Source organism: Cupressus sempervirens, chromosome 3, assembly GCF_028749045.1.
Source record: "Cupressus sempervirens isolate cs-2001-9-10 chromosome 3, ASM2874904v1, whole genome shotgun sequence".
NCBI classification, from domain to species: Eukaryota; Viridiplantae; Streptophyta; class Pinopsida; order Cupressales; family Cupressaceae; genus Cupressus; species Cupressus sempervirens.
Genome location: NC_143120.1, coordinates 46,001,927 through 46,022,817, shown reverse-complemented (window position 1 = coordinate 46,022,817; position 20,891 = coordinate 46,001,927).

Below are 20,891 nucleotides of genomic sequence, written 5' to 3'. Positions count from 1 at the left end.
GTTACATTGAATGTATCCTCTCCCCTCGCCATTCATGGATCTTGGGTGTAAGAGAAATCCATGTAACTTCTATAGGAGGCCTGCCTTGGACCAAGATACTCGATATTGGGTATGCCAGGGGACGATCTCAGAGCGATAATAGGCCAAAGCCAGGTCAACGTTCCAGTCGCTATATAAAACCTGATTATAGTGAAAGCTGTGTCAGCGGTATTGCAGCGTGATAGCTCTCCTCCAGTACCCTTGTGGTGCGTCAAACCTCGATTCTCAGGGCTGGGAGACCTTCTGCGAAAGTTTATCATTAACTTGCCGAACGGAATGCCCTTACTAAAAACCATGTTTTAGTGGCCAAAATCCTTTCTATCCACTGGCTCAAGGGGTCACCCATGCCCGTGAAGAAATCCTACATTCTTGTGGTCCTTAGTAGAGGCAAAAGTCCCTTGGGAAGTCATGCCCCTTGGGAAGCAGATCTTAGTAGCCCCGAGAAGCGAGTGTACTGTAAGGGGGAGCCTGTGGTGCCAAGATCCTAGGTTGTCTGCTCTAGATAAGCGCGATTGAACTTTGGTTCAAGTAGGAATTCAGTGGATACAGTCCTAAAAGCCTAGGTTGTGGTGTGTTTGTTAATTTTTTACAACAGCTATTCTTGTCTTAATGTGTCTTGCGTGTGTGTAATACATAATCAAGATAAAAGCCAAACTTTTAAATTTACACCTTGGATATCATTTAAACTTGTCAAAATATCACACATTGCCAAAACATTTCAACCTTTATCAAACTTGGCAAACTTTGATTCAACACACTCGAACCTTGGAAAACATGGCGACTTGTGCTCTTAAATGTGCTTGGCAAAACGTAGATCTCACACTTGCATAGATTTCACTTGCATTCACCCTAGTCCAGGCTTCATTTATGCATCATATAGACTTCATATTGCACCTTTTAGTCCTCATTTAGTACCTATTACCTTTCATGTTGCATCCATTTAGGTTCAGTTTACTTTCCTTAGTTTTTGCATTCCCATCTCAAAATCAGCACTTTGCATTCATCACCTTGCATCCTTGCATACCTATTCATCATATTAACCACTTTATCCATCATTCTGAGTGTCCTAACCATCATTTTGAGCATCCATACTGGCCCTAACACTGTCCTCTACTATTTACCTCTCTGTGACATCAATCCTGAAATAATAGCTCCCAAAATTGCCTCAATTTCAGCCCAGTTTACCAACTGCGCCCAAAAACTACCAACTGCACCCAACTGGGCCCCAACTGCATCATTGATGTAGTCTGCACTATCTAGGCACACTTGGTGGTCCTGCGATCCAGTTTTGGGTTCCAGATAACATTTTGCGGCTTCAACAGTGTCCCTAGATACCTGGTTAGCTCCCCTTGCACTAGCTTGCCCATATCTGCATTCTACAGCACCTAATCTTCATCACCTTCACTTAAGACATCATTCTATATGTCATAACCTTCATTTTTCATCTCCCAACTTATCCTAACATCAACCCTAGCATATTAGCTTCCTGGCATATCAGTTTGACATCCATACCTCTCAAAATCAGCAAACCTTCATTCTGACTTACCAACTGCGCCTAGAAACTACCAACTGTGCCCAAACTAGCTCCAAGTGCATCAATGACATAGTTGGTACTATTAAAGTGCACTTGGCACTATTAGGGCACACTTGGGTACCTGCATGACCATTTTGGGCCTCTGAACTGCACTTTAGGACCCCAAAACTGCATCTAGGAGCCTCTAGACCTCCCTGTTTTGCACTTGACCCAAAATCGCATCTTGCACCCAAAATCCCCTTTTACATCATAGGCATTGTCTGTATCACATATCCACTCAGCATCACCACCATTTTGAGTCCTCTAAACATCATTTTGAACTGCCAAAAAACCTTTGAATTTAGTCAAAAATCTAAACAAAGTATGAGTCTTAGAGTATCTCCTAGTGTTGACAGATAATGGATCTTGACTAGTCCTTTTATCTTTTCTTATCATTTTCTTTGGTCAAAATCTATCTATGTCTTGATATATTTGACCTTTTCATCTTTTATCAATTTGATCTTTTCGTCTTTTATCAGTTTTTGGTCAAGATCCAAAGTCCTTTATCACAAGGTTAAACTCCTAGACAAAATACTTTCTGAAAGGTTTTACCTAAGTTCAAAACTTTCCATATATCCTTGTCATAGCATAATCATATCCCTAGCATCCCCAAATTTCATTTTGACTTACCCTGGTGGTATATCCCCTTCATATTGCATTGACCAAAATCCTTAGCATCATTTTCACTACCAAACCCTATCAAATTGTCCATCAACCAAATTACCTTCTTGAGCATTTACCCTCATTTTGCATGTCCCAAACGTCATTGCGAACCCTATAACATCATCCTTTACATGATGTATCTTGCATACATCAACCTTTAACACCCTTAAAAAGTCCAAAACATAACCCTAATTTCCATTTTGCATACTTTAGAGTCATTTTCATTCCCTCTAGTCAAACTTCAAAACAACACCTTGCATTTGCATTTGCATAACATCCCTAGGACATTTTCACTTTGCACATCAAAACCATAATTCATCTAGCATTTAATCACATTTCATAACATTCCTAAACAATTAAAAATCCCAAAAACACTCATATCTTGCATACCCACCACTCTAAAATCACCCAAAACACTCAAAAAATTCCATTGCATTTGCACTCTTAGGTATCATGCCAGCACTTACTAGGATACAATCAGCTCAGAGACCCGAGGAACTCTATCAACCTTTTTTTTCTGAGGCACAAGCACAACCAAAACCTCATCCAAGACAAAGAAAGAGCAAGAAAATCCAACAAACCTTTGACGAAGACCAAATCGAGGCATCACAACCATTACTAGCAAACCCCTTGAACATGTATCCGCAAGATCCTCAAGCTATGGCACAAAAAACCTTGTACAATAAACCTACCATGAGATTTCCTCCAAACACTTCCCCCACACATGGGATGGTTCAATGGATTCCTGACTTTGAACCTATATTCGTGCCAATGCCACCAGGAGGAGGAAGTGTACCAACCTCACCTGAAGATGAACAATCACATTCCTTTGAATTCAGCCAACCCAACACATCAAACATACAACAAGGTATTGTACACCTAAGTGATGACTCTAACACTGATTATGGTATCACTAATGAAGAAATGGATAGGGCATGTCAAGACAAAAGTTTTCGCAAGAACTTCAAACTTTTGGCAGCCCAAGAAATTGTCAAATTTAACCCAAACTTGGAAGATCCTAAGTCCAAAAATAAAACCAACACAACAATTGAAAAACATCTAACCCATCATAAATTTGGGCTTGGACAAGGGAAAACAACCTTTGGAGTTTTCAAACACAATAATGGCACCTATAAGGTCCCATCAAGAACCAACAATTGAAATCTTCCAAAGTACATTTGAACACATCAATGTTAACCCCTTGTTTGATGAAATACCACCAATCCCTAAACACCCCAAAAGGACATTAAGACTTGATTTTAGTCACATGATGCAAAAAAAAGATGCACCTAAAGGGACCCATGCTCTAGGGATGCCAGACATACCTTCTTTGGAGGCAAATCAACAAAGTACACCTTTGCTCCTAACTTTACCCAGTGCTACGACATCAAACACTATGGAGCCTCTCATAAATACAACATGTGAAACATCAAGCGCAACCATCCCTATGGACACACAAAGGAAAAGTATTATTGACATTACACCCATTCCCAATAGAAATGTATCTCATAGTCAAGTCAATATGATGTCGCAAGCAGGAACATCTAAAACACAAAGTTACCAAAACAACAATACAAACATGACGTTCAATTCTCAAGGACTTAGTCAACCCCCACAAAAATAACAACCTACAATGGTACAAGGACTCAACACTTCCAAGGCACAACCAAGTCTACATATGCTTGACACACATCCCACATATCAACAACAACATCAAACACAATGACAACAACCACAAGTGGGGCAAACATCCAACATTTCTAACACACAACCCCATATGGACCCACTTGACTTACAATTTATCAACAACAATTTCAGCAGCAATTCCAACAACAACAAATGATGTTTGCTAAACAACAAGAGAAACTCAAGCAACAGTCGGAATACCAAAGACTCCTTGAGCAACAAATCGCATACCAACAACATTTGTTACAACAACAACATGTGCCACAACAACCTCAACAAATACCTCTACAACAACAAGCATGCACATGGTCTCACATACAACCAACAAAGGTATCCCAACAACAACCACAACACATGACACAACAACAAAACATGGTACAACAATCGCAGTCAATCCCACAACAAGTTCCACATCAAATACCACAACAAGTACCCCAACAACATAGACCTTTCTGTCTTTGAGGTACCAACATACCTCCACCACCTAGCGACACTTCATCAGATTCATCAGACACAAAAATGTCAGAATCAAGTAGACATAGTTCTCGCCACAACAAACATTCTACTCATAGACACAAAAGACTTGAAGGAAAGACCATCATGCAAAACCCCAATGAAGAACTACTACAACAATTCAAACAACTTTCCAAGCAAGTCGAGGCATTGGGAGTCCAAAAGAAACATGCTCTATATACGGAAAGGGACCTACGTCCTAACCCATTCGATAAAAGTTTGTATATGCCTCCATTCCAAAACACTTTGAAGCTCCAAGGTTTGAAAAATATCGAGGAAAAGGAAATCCTATTGATCGCATCCGAGAATTTTGTGCTTCATGTACTAAACTCAGTGATGAACCCACTTACCTTATGAGATTGTTCCCTCATTCTTTAGGTGGGCCTGCACTTGAGTGGTACTCCAAACTTCCTGGCAATATCAAATCTTGGTCAGAGCTAGCAGACAAGTTTATCTCCCACTTTGCCTTTAACATCAAAAATGAGGTGACACTTTCTAATTTGTGCTCAACTAAACAAAAGACAGGAGAATCATTCATCATATTCTTACTACGTTGGAGAAGCTTAGTTAGTCAATGCTCATTAGACATCCCTGAAGAACAACAAGTACACTTGTGCATTGAAAACTTAGTCCCAAACTTAATGTATGAACTCAAAATCAAGAGTCCAAGCACCATTTCTAAACTAATGAAAAAAGGGGCTAGTATTGAAGATGCTCTTATCCGTAAGGGAGTCCTCAAGATAAACAAAGAAAACACAAACACCAACTCGTCTAATGACAAGGCAAAATTTTTCTCCAAAAATAAGAATGTGACTAATGATGGTATTGTGGATGCTCGCACAATTAGCATAGCACAATCTCAATTGACTTTGAAAGGTGTAAACCCTACAAATTCACAAACATCTAATCAAACATCATCTCCACAACAGAAAATTGAGACTCCCACGCAAGATAAACCTCGAAGACATCCTAGAACCAAAGATAGGAAATTCACACCATTGGGAATACCACTTGAGATTGCATTACAATAGTTACTGAGTAATAACTTCCTGCAATTACCCCCAATCAAAGATGAACCATTGACTAAAGCCGATTGGTGGGATGACAAAAAGTATTGTGATTACCATCGCACCAAAGGACACAAGACTTCATCATGCTTCCAACTAAAACATGCAATACAAGACCTTATTGATAATGATGTCATCACAGTTGATCCATCACTGTTAGCATCCAACTCTGATCACACTATTTTCAAAGATCCTTTGGGTAATCATGACAAAGAGAAACCCTCAAGTTCAAACTCAAACTCACAAGGTAATGTGAATTACACACTACTGGCCATGACTACACCATCAATTGCTTTAATGAGTCTGACTTTCGTATATCCACATTAACATTGAAGGCTGAAAACCCTCATTGTGCTGTCACTACATGTCGTAGCAAGATCACCCTACCTGGAGCCCTAGCTAGACCTACTACTTCTACTAGACATGTACCCCTATCTAGACCTACTGCTCCTACTTTAGCTGATTATAGCCTTGTTGAACAACTTGGCAAAACCCCTACACAAATATCCATTTTGGACCTACTGCGTGCATCCCCCCAACACCAAAAGATCTTGGAGCAAGCCTTTAAAGAGTCAATAGTCCTAGATAACATGGATGTTTCCTAGTTCCAAGCCATGGTTGGGAACCTATCCGCGTCACAACATATCACATTTTCACCCCGAGATATTCCTAAGGAAAAATCTAACCACAATGATCCCCTCCACCTTGAATTCTTTGTCCGCAATGTTAGAGTCAAACGTGTCTTGATAGATGGAGGAGTGGGGCTGAATATCTGTACACTTAAAGTAGTCAAAGGTTTGGGGTATTCTAAAAATGATGTGGATACCTCTCGAAGGATCACAATCAAAGCCTATGATGATGGTGAGCGTTTCTCTACAGGGGTTATCATCTTACCTATCAGAGTTGGTCCAGCTACTGAGAACACTTTATTACAAGTCCTAGATATAGAAATGAACTGCAACATGATACTAGGCCACCCATGGATCCATGCTATGAAAGCGATTCCTTCTACATATCACCAATGCCTAAAGTTCTCCTATAATAATATAGAGGTAACCATCCCTGGTGATCCAGATCCCTTCTAGTTCTGTGCCAATCTTAGAGGAACCACTGCATACCAAGTCCCAACAAACAATGTAGTAAATCCACTAGAGTCCTCCAAGTATGTTGATCCTTCCACACTCACACCCACAGCCAAAGGAAAGCTTAAAATACAAGACCAAGGTTGCGGTGAGTACTCCATGTCTCATGCCTTTCACATTGGGAAACTTCCTTTATCCCCCAAGTCATATGGTAAACCTCAGCTTATACAAAATAAGCCTAAGTTTGCACTTCAAAATAGACCTTCTATGGCATTCACTAGTGGAGGCGGGCTACATGAAGAACACGTCTATGAAAATACCTCTACATGGATTGAAAAGGCTAAAGCAAAACAAGAAATTACTCCCATATCCCTCGACAAGTATGGACCTAGATTCACCATCATGCAGAAAAAGGGATATGATGGATGTAGTGGTCTAGGACTCCAAAAACAAGGCATTGTTCAACCTATCACTGCATCAGGACAACCTCATAGCTTGGGACTTGGATTCAAACCATTTGTTTTGGGTCTTCCTAATACCAAGTCATCCTCATCTGAGGAGGTGAATGCTTCAAACGATGACAAGGCATCTGAGAATAATCAACCTGAACCCACCCAATCTGTATCTAACATTGACAATCTTGATACCTCCTTTGGTCTTGATCATATGTTTGTAGACCCAGATAGCTTACCCATTGAAGATAAATATGTTAATCCACCTATCACTCAAACCAACTCTTCACCTTGGATCGAAACATTTTGGGATCCAAGCCCTCCTACTTCTGAACATGATCCCGATAACATCATTGAAGCAAATATCCATATATATGCCTTGGACCAAAGCTTATTCAACACCGATGATGGCATTTCCTTAGTTTTCCCTGAACTTATTAATTGGGACCAACAAGGACCGCCAATGTTTGATCAGTTTGAAAATGATGATGCCATTGTAGAATTCTTTGAGCTCTGTAAAGATGTACCAGAAGGTGATCACAAGTCTAGATTTTCCATTAATCTAAACATCATGGCATATTTTGGGGAGTCAACTCCATCTTCCAATTGCAAAATTGAGAAAATAACCAAAAAAGACACAAATAGGTCTCTTGGTGAAAATCAAAAGGCGCCATTAGACCATAAAAAAGTAAAAATAAAGGATGTATCCGAGGGTGAAAACCTCTCTGAGGAACCTGAGGATGGAAGATTGGACACACTCCCATTAAAGGAAAAATCAACATTACTTGTGAAAATGACAGAAGAGATTAATCTGGGAACTCTTAACAACCCCAAAATCATACACTTTGCGGCCTCATTATCACTAGAAGAGAAGGATGAATTTATTAGATTTTTTTCTAGAGAGGCAGATCAACTTTGCTTGGTCTTACGCAGATATGCCTGGATTAGATCTTGAACTAGTCCTTCATCACTTACCACTAAAACCAGGAATGAAACCAGTAAAGCAAAAGTTGAGGAAAATGCATCCTCAAGTGGCTCTCCTTGTCAAAGTTGAATTAAAGAAACTATTGGATGCCAGCTTCATAAGACCCATTGATTATGCAGAGTGGATATATAATCTAGTACCAGTAAGCAAACACTCTGGGGGCATCCGAATATACACCGATTTTCGTGATCTTAACAAGGCATGTCCCAAGGATGATTTTCCTCTACCAAACATAGATATCATTGTAGACATGATAGTTGGGTATGAGATGTTATCACTAATGGATGGATTTTCTGGCTATAATCAAATAAGAATCGCCCCTGAAGATCAACACAAGATAGCTTTCACATGTCCTTGAGTAACATACTGCTGGAATGTCATGCCATTTGGTCTTAAAAATGCTGGGGCAACATATCAAAGAGCAATGACTACCATCTTCCATGATTTCATGCACATCCTCATGGAAGACTATGTTGATGACTTACTTTGCAAATCCTATAAAAGGAAAGAACACTTGGGCATCCTAGATTAAATATTCACCAGAATGGAAAGCTATAAGCTTCGTTTAAATCCAAAAAAGTGTGTATTTGGGGTTGTCTCTGGAAAGCTCCTAGGCTACATTGTTTCTCAACGAGGCATTGAAGTGGATCCTAAGAAAGTAAAAGCAATACTTGACATGCCTCCTCCAACAAATCTAAAAAACCTAAGAGGGCTACAAGGAAGATTGCAGTCTATCCGTAGATTCATTGCATAATTGGCCAATAAGTGTCACTCCTTTCAACACTTCTTATGTAAAGGAGTATCCTTTCAATGGAATAAGCAGTGCCAAGAATCTTTCCAACAACTCAAGGATTATCTTCTACATCCACCAGTTTTAATGGCTCCTATTCCAAGCAAACCATTTATCTTATATATATCTGCTATAGATACAACATTAGGGGCTCTCCTAGCACAAAATGATGAACAAGGAAGAGAGCGAGCCATATATTACATCAGTAGAACACTTGTGGGATATGAGCTAAATTATTCACTAATTGAACGAGCATGCCTTGCTGTTGTCTTTGCAACCCAAAAGCTTAGACATTACACGCTCCATCAGAAAACAATGCTCATCTCTAAAATTGACCCACTGAAATATCTCCTTAGTAGGGCTGCTCTCACAGGACACTTAGCCAAATGGGTCATGGTCCTTAGTGAATTTGACATAGAATATGTAGATAGAAAAGCAATCAAAGGGCAAGTGATAGCGAATCAATTAGCAGAAGCGCCTATGTCAGATGATCATCCCATGTTAATAGACTTTCCAGATGAAGCCATATTTCACATGGATGTAGCTAACAAATGGAAGCTTTATTTTGATGGATCACATACATGAAATGGTTTAGGAGCTGGCATAATGTATATCACTCCTCAAGGAGACATAATCCCCAAGTCATATAGGATTGCATTTCACTGTACAGACAACATAGCAAAATATGAGGCACTGATCACAGGGCTCAAGATAGCTATCCAATGGAACATTCAACATTTACAAGTCTTTGGGGATTCCTAGTTGGTCATCCACCAAGTCAATGATGACTATGAAACCAAAGATGATAAACTAATGCCCTACAAGCAGATGGCAGACTTCCTTAAGTCTAAATTTGTTACTATATCTTTTCATCAGCTACCAAGAATACACAACAAGCAAGCTGATGCTATGGCTACCATCGCTTCTATGATTGATATGCCTCAAAATGTGGAATGTTGTGAATTCCTTGTTGAGCAACTTTTGATTCCAACATTCGAGCTCTCCCAATCTGAGTTTGTGTGTGAACTTGTTGGTCCCAACTCTCTTTGGTATCAAGAGATTTATGATTACCTACATGCCCAAATCCTACCACTCAACTTATCCAAAAATGACTGACGAGCCTTTATCCGTCAAGCCGCTAGATATGTCATCATCGGTGAAACCCTTTACAAAAGATCTTTTGACCAAACCCTTCTTAGATGCCTTGACTCGCAAGAAGCTGAAACTGCCTTGCATGAGGTTCATGAAGGTATATGTGGAGGCCATTTCAATGGTCTGAGTCTAGCCAAGAAGCTTGTCAGAGCTAGGTATTATTGGCCCACCATGGAACAGGATGCCCATGACTTTGCCAAAACATGCCATAAGTGTCAGATACATAGCAATCTAATCCATGCACCAGCACAAGAATTGCAGCCAGTCATATCACCATGGCCCTTTTCATAATGGGCATTTGATCTCATCGGAGCTATTTCTCCTCCGTCCTCTGATGGTCACAAGTTCATTATCACGGCAACAGAATATTTTACCAAGTGGGTTGAAGCTATCCCCTTGACCTTCACCACCGGCAAGCAGATCTCCAGGTTTATTCTAAACTATATCATATGTCGGTATGGAGTCCCCTTGGCTATTATTAGTGACCATGGTACTCCATTTCAAAACAAAGATGTAGACAAGATTTGCGAGAAGTACAACATATACCATGGATATTCTAGTATTTATCATCCACAAGGCAATGGCCAAGCAGAAGCATCTAACAAGACCATCATTAAGATTCTCCAAAAGACTGTCAATGATTCAAGCCGAGATTGGCACCTCTAGCTAAATCCAGCTCTTTGGGCATATCGAACAAGTGTCCGTACTCCTACTGGTGCAACACCATACTCTCTTGTCTATGGCACTAAGGCCATACTTCCCATTGAAGTTGAAATTCCATCATTAAGAGTATCCCTAAAAGATGTTGTTGATGATGAAAACTACCAAATATCTAGGCTTCATGAGCTAGAAATGCTTGATGAATGAAGATGAACTGCCTTGACACACTTGCAAGCTTACCAAAATCGACTCAAATGGAGCTATAACAAGAAAGTTCAAGGTCATCATTTTGAGGTAGGTGATTTGGTCCTAAAGATGAATTACAAGACACAACAACACAGAGAAAAACAAGGCAAATTTGAGCCAAATTGGGAAGGACCTTATATAGTTACTGCATCTTTTGGATCCGGAGTATATTAGCTTGCAACTCCAGAAGGTGAACCATTGCCCATGTCTATCAACAACATGCATCTTCGCAAGTACTACACTTGATTCTATCTAAAAGTCCTGAAAAAATACCAAAAAAAAAATTGAAAAATGTCATGAAAAAAAAAGAAAAAGAAAAAAGAAAAAAGAAGAAGAGGATGCCTTGATGAAAACTTGGCAAACAGGCATCTTGGCACGAAAATTTGAGTCAAGAGAAAAATTTCGTCCAAAAGTGAAAACTTGGCAAACAGGCACTTTGGGCAAGTACCATGGTGAAAACCTGGCAAACATGCGCCATGTGTAATCAGTTATTGCTCCTCCATCTATCAGGATTCCATCTGGTCTTTTCCCCCTCTATCATTCCTTGATCATATCCTTCATATTGTAGGAAACCCTTGGTTCCTTATCATGGCTCATGAACTGGTTAATGTCGTTTGTTATCTTACCAAGCATAACCAGTCTGTACACACTTTGTCATTGGCCTTTGTACATAGTCTGCATCTTGTCTAGGGGCATATTACCTACATAGTGCGTAAGTTTGAATTTGAACTAGGGGCATACCCCTAAGTGCTTTTTATCCATTGGATCTATCACATAATGGATTGGAGCTAACACTTCTATATGCTTATATGATCTTGAAAAAATCCCTAAAAATCATAAAATGTCCTGAGAAAATCACTAAAAATCACATAATGTCCTGAAAAAAATCCTAAACATTCAAATATGATCCTGAAAAAATCACTAAAAATCACATAATGTCTTGAAAAAAATCCTAAACATTCAAATACAATCCTGAAAAAATCGCTAAAAATCATAAAATGTCCTGAAAAAAAAAACCTTAAAAATCATAAAATGTCCTGAAGAAACTAGTCACGCAAAAACATCAAATATCTTGAAAAACCCTAAAAATCACAAAACTCATCAAAATTTGCAATAAACCTTGTACATACTCACTGTGGATCACCATCTTGCACTTTGTAGACTAAAAATCAAAGTACTACGCTTTAGTGCCAATCATAATATCTGAGCAACGTGAACCAACAATCAATCCAACCAGTCACTATGAACTTATCAACTAAATCCACAACCAGAACTATCACATTATCAACATTTCAAACACTATCTACACATCTAAAACATTAACAAGAATGTAATAATGGACAAGAATAGCTGTTGGCTCACGCTGTTTAGTGAGAGATTTATTTTTGCTTTGCTTTTTCTTTGATCATGTCCCTATGCTACTCAATGATATAAATTGATCTATGAGAGTGGTCGGGATGGTTCATGGTCATCTTTTTCCATTTTTGTCTGTTACAATGTACCTTTGAGAGTCTGGGGCATGTACATATGTCTCAGGAAAGACAAGGTCATTCTTTGTTTGCATCGTGCTTGTTTACGCAAAAGGCTTGCATTTGCGCTTTGGCCCTTTATGCCATGATGCGTTGCATTTCATTTGCCATATCAAAATAAAGCTCCATTTGACATATAGTGCACTTTCTAGAAGCAAAAGTCTTTCCATCATACTAACATCTCCTCATCTCATCTTTCTTCTTCATCTCATTCTCCATCACCATGATCATGTCTTCTGAGTCGGGCATATGCACCGAGTTGTGGTGCCAAAAAGATGACAAGGTTTTTTTTTTTTCTAATTTTCAATAGCGCGTACGCTCTATAGCACGTACGCGCTATTCTGATATTAAAAAAGTTATATGATGGGCTGCAAACCCGCAGCCCATCATTTTCATTTTGCTTTTTGGCTCTCCAACAGCGCGTACGTGGGTTTGATAGCAAAAATTCACCACCATTTGCCAAAATGCCTCCTCACCGATGAAATCCAAGACAACAAGCACACCGACGACGATGAGGTAAGTGATATAAACTTAACTTTGCATTTTTTAATATGTTTTCCATATTGTTTTATTGGTTTTTGATATTCTTTTGTAGGGTTTTTACAAATTTCATTTAGATTTGTTTATTTAGTTGGATTTCAATTGATTTTTTATCAAGAAATGTCCATAATCCACCAAAAAATCCACAAAACCCTCAAGAACCTCAAAATTAAAACCCTCCTCAAGAAGAACAACAAATTCCACAACCTGAACCAATTGTAAGACCTCCACCAGGCACACAAGAAAATATAAGAAATGAAATACAGAGAGGCAAAATTGAATTAGAAAGACTCATTGCTTGGTTGAAAGAATCCAGACAAACCAATGCAATGAGGGCTCAATTGGCATCATCCCTTGAATCTATTAACACTCAGATAGCCTCAATTAGTGGTTAGTTAGATATTTGGTGGGCTAAGAGGGATGAACAAAAAAGATTTTATGCAAATAAATTGTCATATGAAGATGTTAAAAAAAAAAGAAATATCAAAAGGTAGTATATGTGCATTATTTAGAAAACCCGGTGAGCCAAATACTGTTAGAGAGGGTACTAAACGGTTCCCCATCCATTGGTGTATACACAATGCTATAAATAATTTTTGGGATAGATGGTGGATGGTTTTTGATGCCCCTCCTTGCAACAATCACGAGGTCCCCATGTATTTTTTGAAAAAATTATATTGTGAGTTTGTCCTTGGGGAGATCCCCAATTATTTTGATATGTTAGACTCCCAGGGTAGAGGTGGGGGGTCATCATTTGAGAGGCCAGGAGCACGTCGTGACCCTAATGTAGTTAGGGTACCTATGGTCCATCCACAACACGAGCATGTGATTATTCCTTCAGTTGTGAAGGAACATGTAGAGGCTAGCACTCTAGGGACCATTAATGCTTTAACACAAACCCTCATCCATTCCATGAGCCCATTAGTTGAGGGGGAGCCTTCTATGCGTCGTGGTCACATGTGCACTTCATGTGGATCCCTATGGACATTTGGCACTCATGTCAGAGATGTTGCAGATAATGGGCTTGTCACCGATGAGTTCCTGAATGAGACATTTGGCATTGACACATAGGTAAATTACTAATTTGATCACATTTCATATGTATAGTGAATGATTAATTAATTGGCATTTATTGACATTGTTCAAAATTTAGGGTCAAAGTGTTGCTGGGCCTAGCAGCGATCCTCCAGGCCCATTTTTTGTCCCTTCGACGAGTCCTAAGGTATGTATCAATTTAATCATTTTAATTAATACATATATTTATTACGTAATCATATTAAGGATTGACAAAAAAAATTATGCATGTGCATCAGTTCTCCACAGGACCCTCAACCTTTACCACAGACACAGAGCAGAGACATCATACAAGCTTCACACAGGTACAGTTGTTTCATGTTAATTTAATTCATTTGATTATATTTATTCCATGTTTCATGTTAGATATAACGTGTATTGTATGACATGTAGCTCATGATGTCGGACACACCTTCTCATCTGCGACAGTCTGTTGATAGTGGAGTGGCCGCAGCTGTGGCTAGCTCATAGCCACTGACGAAGGTATGAAAGAATTTTCTGCATTTTAGTTGTTGTTTATAATAGTTAATCTCAAAATTTCTAATGTTATTTATAAGTGATTATATTTATTGAATTGTTGTAGGGTCTTGTCACGCCTGATCGTCCACGAGCATTTGAGGTGGACTTACAGAGTGACTATTTGTTGGTGGTAAGAAAATAATTGATTTTGTGTGTACATATATTTGATTTCAACATATAATAAATATTGATTCATATCTACTTTCTTTGTATCAGTTGGACCTGGAGAAGAGCCTCAACAAGAGGTCAAGTGAGCATGTCAGGAGGGCCCCGTCATCTCCACTGTCTCCCTCCACACGACGACAAAGGATGTCAAGAGACTTGTTTCCTTCCCCTCGTGGGAAGGAAAATATGTAGTTGAGATATTCGATATATATATATATATATATATATATATATATATATATATATATATATATATATATATAAAGAGAGAGAGACTTGTTTCCTTCCCTCCCCATGTATATATATAGGCATCAGAGAGACATATTTGACATACATTTGATGTACATATGACATTCTATATTTGATGTATGACATTATTGGTTAATATATGATATGTTTGTTCATATATGACATTATTGGTTATCATAATATATTATGTGTTTGTTAATGTATATTACATTATTGGTTATCATTTTATATTATATGTTTGTTCATGTATGACGTTAAATTAGATATGTTCGTGTATGACATTAAATTAGATATGTGCATGTATGAAATTAAATTCAATTGCTAGAGAGTTGCCATTATGTCTACGAACTAGTAGATGTTATTTTTTGCTTTATTATTATTTCTCAAAAACTGTAAAGAAGTTGTTTCTAGTTTAAAAAAGATTGTTTGTTAATACTAAAGGCTAAAGGCTAATCATGTTTAATACTTACAATTCTTTGTTTTTATCTAATAATTTTAAAAAGATTGTACAAGTGTTTTCAAAGAGCAACACTTGTCACTAACATCATAAGAAGGAATATCCAAGGAGAATTACCACTGATCCCCCACCACCAAATTCAAGAGAAAACAAAAATCCACTACTAAAGAGATAGTAACAACGATCATCCCTAGTCTCTCCCTTATCACAAAATGATTACCATCAAAATTTGCATTTCCAATTGTGTCATGTGTGTTGAAGCGATAGTAACATTTTCACTCTCTTACCTAATGTCTCCCATTTCTGAAACTCCTAGGGAAGGGCAAGGCCATCTTCTCAGTACTTCAAAATACAACAAGTTCCATTTTTTCCCATATTGATAATCGTTGACTTAAAGTATAGTCAAAGTATTGACGGCCCATAGGAACTCAACCTTTGAACATCCCATCTGTAAATGACCTCATAAAGAAAGTTCGATAAACCTGCATGAAATAGTGAAACAAAAGTTGCATACTTGTGAAGATGATCAGACTGCAGGTGATCAATATGTCTCAAATCTATATTCAGTTCTTTTACTATGCATATAAATGGTTTGTTATATAAAATACTTATATCCACCAGATAAATAATCATTTTCTTACTATGCTATCCTTATCCTTGGCTAATCTCTGGTCTCCGCAACACGGTCCTGTAGGAGCTGGAATCTCATCCATATCTCGCACGAGCTCCGAGATATGCCTCGTCAAAGATTGCAGCCCTGTGGGATTTAGTGACCCTTAGGGACATTCCGGTTGAGTGTGCCTGAGAACGTTTGAGCACTGAAGGGGCCAAGATGAGGTTGGGGATAGGGTTTACTCGGCCACCTAGAGCTAATGGAGTAGACAGTTTGATCCCACGATAAAAGATGAGAGAGATTTGGCAGTTGGCAACTTTGTACTGGCCAACACTGCAAGTTTCAACATCACCCGAGATGGTGTTGTAGAATGAAAACGGAATGTGATCTCCAAAAAGCAAGAGAGGTTATTGTAGGTCTCTGCAACACGGTCCTGTAGGAATTGGAATCTCATCCATATCTCGCACGAGCTTCGAGATATACCCCGTCAAAGATTGCAACCCTGTGGCATTTAGTGACCCTTAGGGACATTTCGGTTGAGCATGCCTGAGAACGTTCGAGCACTGAAGGGGACAAGACGAGGTTGGGGATAGGGTTTACCCAGACACCTAGAGATAATGGAGCAGACGGTTTGATCCCACGATGAAAGATGAGAGAGATTTGACAGTTGGCAACTTTGTACTGGCCAACACTGCAAGTTTCAACATCACCCGAGATGGCGTTGTAGAATGAAAAAAGAATGCGATCTCCAAAAAGCGAGAGAGGTTATTGTAGGTCTCTGCAACACGGTCCTGTAGGAACTAGAATCTCATCCATATATCGCATGAGCTCCGAGATATGCCCCGTCAAAGATTGCAGCCCTATGGCATTTAGTGACCCTTAGGGACATTCCAGTTCAGTGTGCCTGAGAATGTTTGAGCACTGAAGGGGATAAGATGAGGTTGGGGATAGGGTTTACCCGACCACCCAAAGCTAATGGAGTAGATAGTTTGATCCCACGATGAAAGATGAGAGAGATTTGGCAGTTGGCAACTTTGTACTGGCCAATACTGCAAGTTTCAACATCACCCGAGATGGCGTTGTAGAATGAAAATGAAATGCAATCTCCAAAAAGTGAGAGAGGTTATTGTAGGTCTCTACAACATGGTCCTGTAGGAATTAGAATCTCATCCATATCTCACACGAGCTTTGAGATATGCCCCATCAAAGATTGCAACCCTGTGGGATTTAGTGACCCTTAGGGACATTCCAGTTCAGTGTGCCTGAGAACGTTCGAGCACTGAAGGGGAGAAGACAAGGTTGGGGATAAGGTTTACCCTGCCACTCGAAGCTAATGGAGAAGACATTTTGATCCCATGACGAAAGATGAGAGAGATTTGGCAGTTGGCAACTTTGTACTGGCCAACACTGCAAGTTTTAACATCACCCGAGATGGCATTGTAGAATGAAAATGAAATGTGATATCCAAAAAGTGAGAGAGGTTATTGTAGGTCTCTATAACACGGTCTTGTAGGAACTAGAATCTCATCCATATCTCACACGAGCTCCGAGATATGGCCCGTCAAAGATTGCAGCCCTGTGGCATTTAGTGACCCTTAAGGACATTTCGGTTCAGCGTGCCTGAGAACGTTCGAGCACTGAAGGGGACAAGATGAGGTTGGGGATAGGGTTTAACTGGCCACCTGGAGCTAATGGAGTAGACAGTTTGATCCCACGACGAAAGATGAGAGAGATTTGGCAGTTGGCAACTTTGTACTGGCCAACACTACAAGTTTTAACATCACCTGAGATGGCATTGTAGAATGAAAATGGAATGCGATCTCTAAAAAGAGAGAGAGAGGTTATTATAGGTCTCTGCAACATGGTCCTGTAGGAACTAGAATCTCATCCATATCTCGCACGAGCTCCGAGATATGCCTCGTCAAAGATTGCAGCCCTGTGGGATTTAGTGACCCTTAGGGACATTCCGGTTCAGCGTGCCTGAGAACGTTTGAGCACTGAAGGGGACAAGATGAGGTTGGAGATAGGGTTTACCCGGCCACTCGGAGCTAATGGAGCAGACAGTTTGACCCCACGACGAAAGATGAGAGAGATTTGGCAGTTGGCAACTTTGTACTGGCCAACACTGCAAGTTTCAACATCACCCGAGATGGTGTTGTAGAATGAAAACAGAATGTAATATCCAAAAAGTGAGAGAGGTTATTGTAGGTCTCTGTAACATGGTCCTGTAGGAATTGGAATCTCATCCATATCTTGCATGAGCTCTGAGATATGCCCCGTCAAAGATTGCAGCCCTGTGGGATTTAGTGACCCTTAGGGACATTCCGGTTCAGCGTGCCTGAGAATGTTTGAGCACTGAAGGGAACAAGAAGAGATTGGGGATAGGGTTTACCCGACCACTCAAAGCTAATGGAGCAGACAGTTTGATTCCATGATGAAAGATGAGAGAGATTTGGCAGTTGGCAACTTTGTACTGGCCAACACTGCAAGTTTCAACATCACCCGAGATGGTGTTGTAGAATGAAAATGGAATGCGATCTCCAAAAAGCGAGAGAGGTTATTGTAGGTCTCTACAACACGGTCCTATAGGAATTGGAACCTCATCCATATCTTGCACGAGCTCTGAGATATGCTCCGCCAAAGATATTTGAATTTACAGTGTTTAATGAGAATATAGTTGAGGCTTGCTTTACTTTTCTATGTTAAGTTTGGCTTTCAATTTTGGTTTGCCTACTTATCTATGTGAAAGTTCCACTTTCATAAGTAACATGGATGCAATAATACTAAATTAAGTATAGGTCCATGGTTCTAGAAGCTTCACATAGCTTCTCTTCAACTATGGATCTTGTAAGCATTGTACCATGACTATTGGTGTTGTGAGAATATACAAAGCATATATATTGTTTGACCAAATGTCTTCAATGAACATGAACTATATGGAATAAGAGAAGACATGTTGCAAAGTCTTCGAAATTTTTCTTCAAGAAATGTAAGGAGCCATGGGTGATTCATCCAAATTATTTGGTAAAATAAGAGGAGGAATGAATCAACCTTGATGATAGAGGTAAATGCTGAATAATATTTATTTAATCACATTGTTTGAAAAAACTTTAATGACCTTTAAATACAATTGAAAGAAATGGAATTGATCTCCCTTACTCATGTAGATGAATAAAATTGGAATTTAAAAAAGAGAGGGACATCCACCATAAAACCATGCAATCATGCACTTCTTGATGGGAGTATCATAAGTTCATTGTTAGATGGATATGCCAAATGTGGAAAAATTAAAAGGAAAATATGTTGATTGATTGAATACAAGCATCAAACCAATGTGATAACAAAAAATCAAAGTTGATTCCATAAGGTCTAACAATATCATATAATTCATTTATCAATAATTTGAAACATCATAAGCATATGTCTAATAATGTCATACATGAAATATATGTAAAAAATGACATACATAGAAAAAATTATACAAAACATATGCCCAATAATGCCATACAGGTGTAAAATGTACATCATTAGATATATACTCTTTCCAACTAGGGGAACAAAATAAATCCCTAATTGCCTTTAATTGCCAACAAGTGGGAGATGACCAATGTATATAATGAGGTCTTCCTAACATGCTCACTAGTCCATTAGTCTAGAATCTTCTGTAACTCGACATGTTACAATCAAAATTATATATGAATAAATAACTATTTTATATTAAAAAAAAATAAAAATTTACACATAAAACTTAATATTTTCTTACAGCTAGCTGATAATTCCTCTGTATATACACCTCAGGGATACACTGATGGTCAGGAATAATAAGACCCTACAAAAACTATCAAAGTTACCACTCGATTGTGCCTATGAATTTTATATTGAATTTTAGTACTAATGAAATTTTAATGTAAACTCTTTCATACCTTAGTCATTGGCTTAGAACTAGTGAGTGCAATAAGGACTCGTTGATCAATACAATGATGAAGATGTAAAGGTATCTCTGATGTCAATAGCTGAAAATGAAAATACATGAGACTCAAATGCAGTTATGAAGAATACACATTTTCTTTTGTCTCCATATCAAATAAAATATTTTGGTACCTCTGTGAATGTAGTATGACATCCTTCATTTTATAGTGTTGATCCCAAAGCTACAACACTTATTATTTATTACACATGTATGTAAATCTATTAAGCATCAAATTCAACACCTTTGTCTGCAAAATAATATACTATATGTTAGAGTAATAAATTCATTTCCTTAGTAATTAAATTATATTGATATAATTACTAAGTTACTTATTATATTGATATAGTTTATTTATAATTCCTTTCGATTTACAAATAATTGAAATGATTTCCCCAATTTTCCATCTAGTCACTAGAAAATTGGATTTGTTGTCTCTTTCTCTTAAAGAACTGGATCTACTAGTTCCTTTGGTCTAGAAACCTTCCATTGAGATTGGGGTTTTGAAAGGTTCAAGGGTTGAGGAACTTTTTATAGAATATCTTGAAGAAGGAGAGGTCATGTATAATGGTTTTGAGGAAGGCTAGAGTTCCATCCAGATGGTGTTGCAAAATGGCCAAGCGGAGGAGGAGGTAGAAGAATAAATAGAATAAATGCATGAGAAGGAGGGTCATGGGGGCAATGGATTCAAACCCACAACCAAGCTTTTATACCATTATACAAATTACAAATTATAAGACTATGCCTTTAATGATAGTCGCATTTTCATATTGGCGAATGAAGAATGACTTTTGGAACAAACATAATAAATACTTCCAAATAAAAATGAAGCCAATGTATTGTATTATAAGCTCAAATGGTAAAGACCAA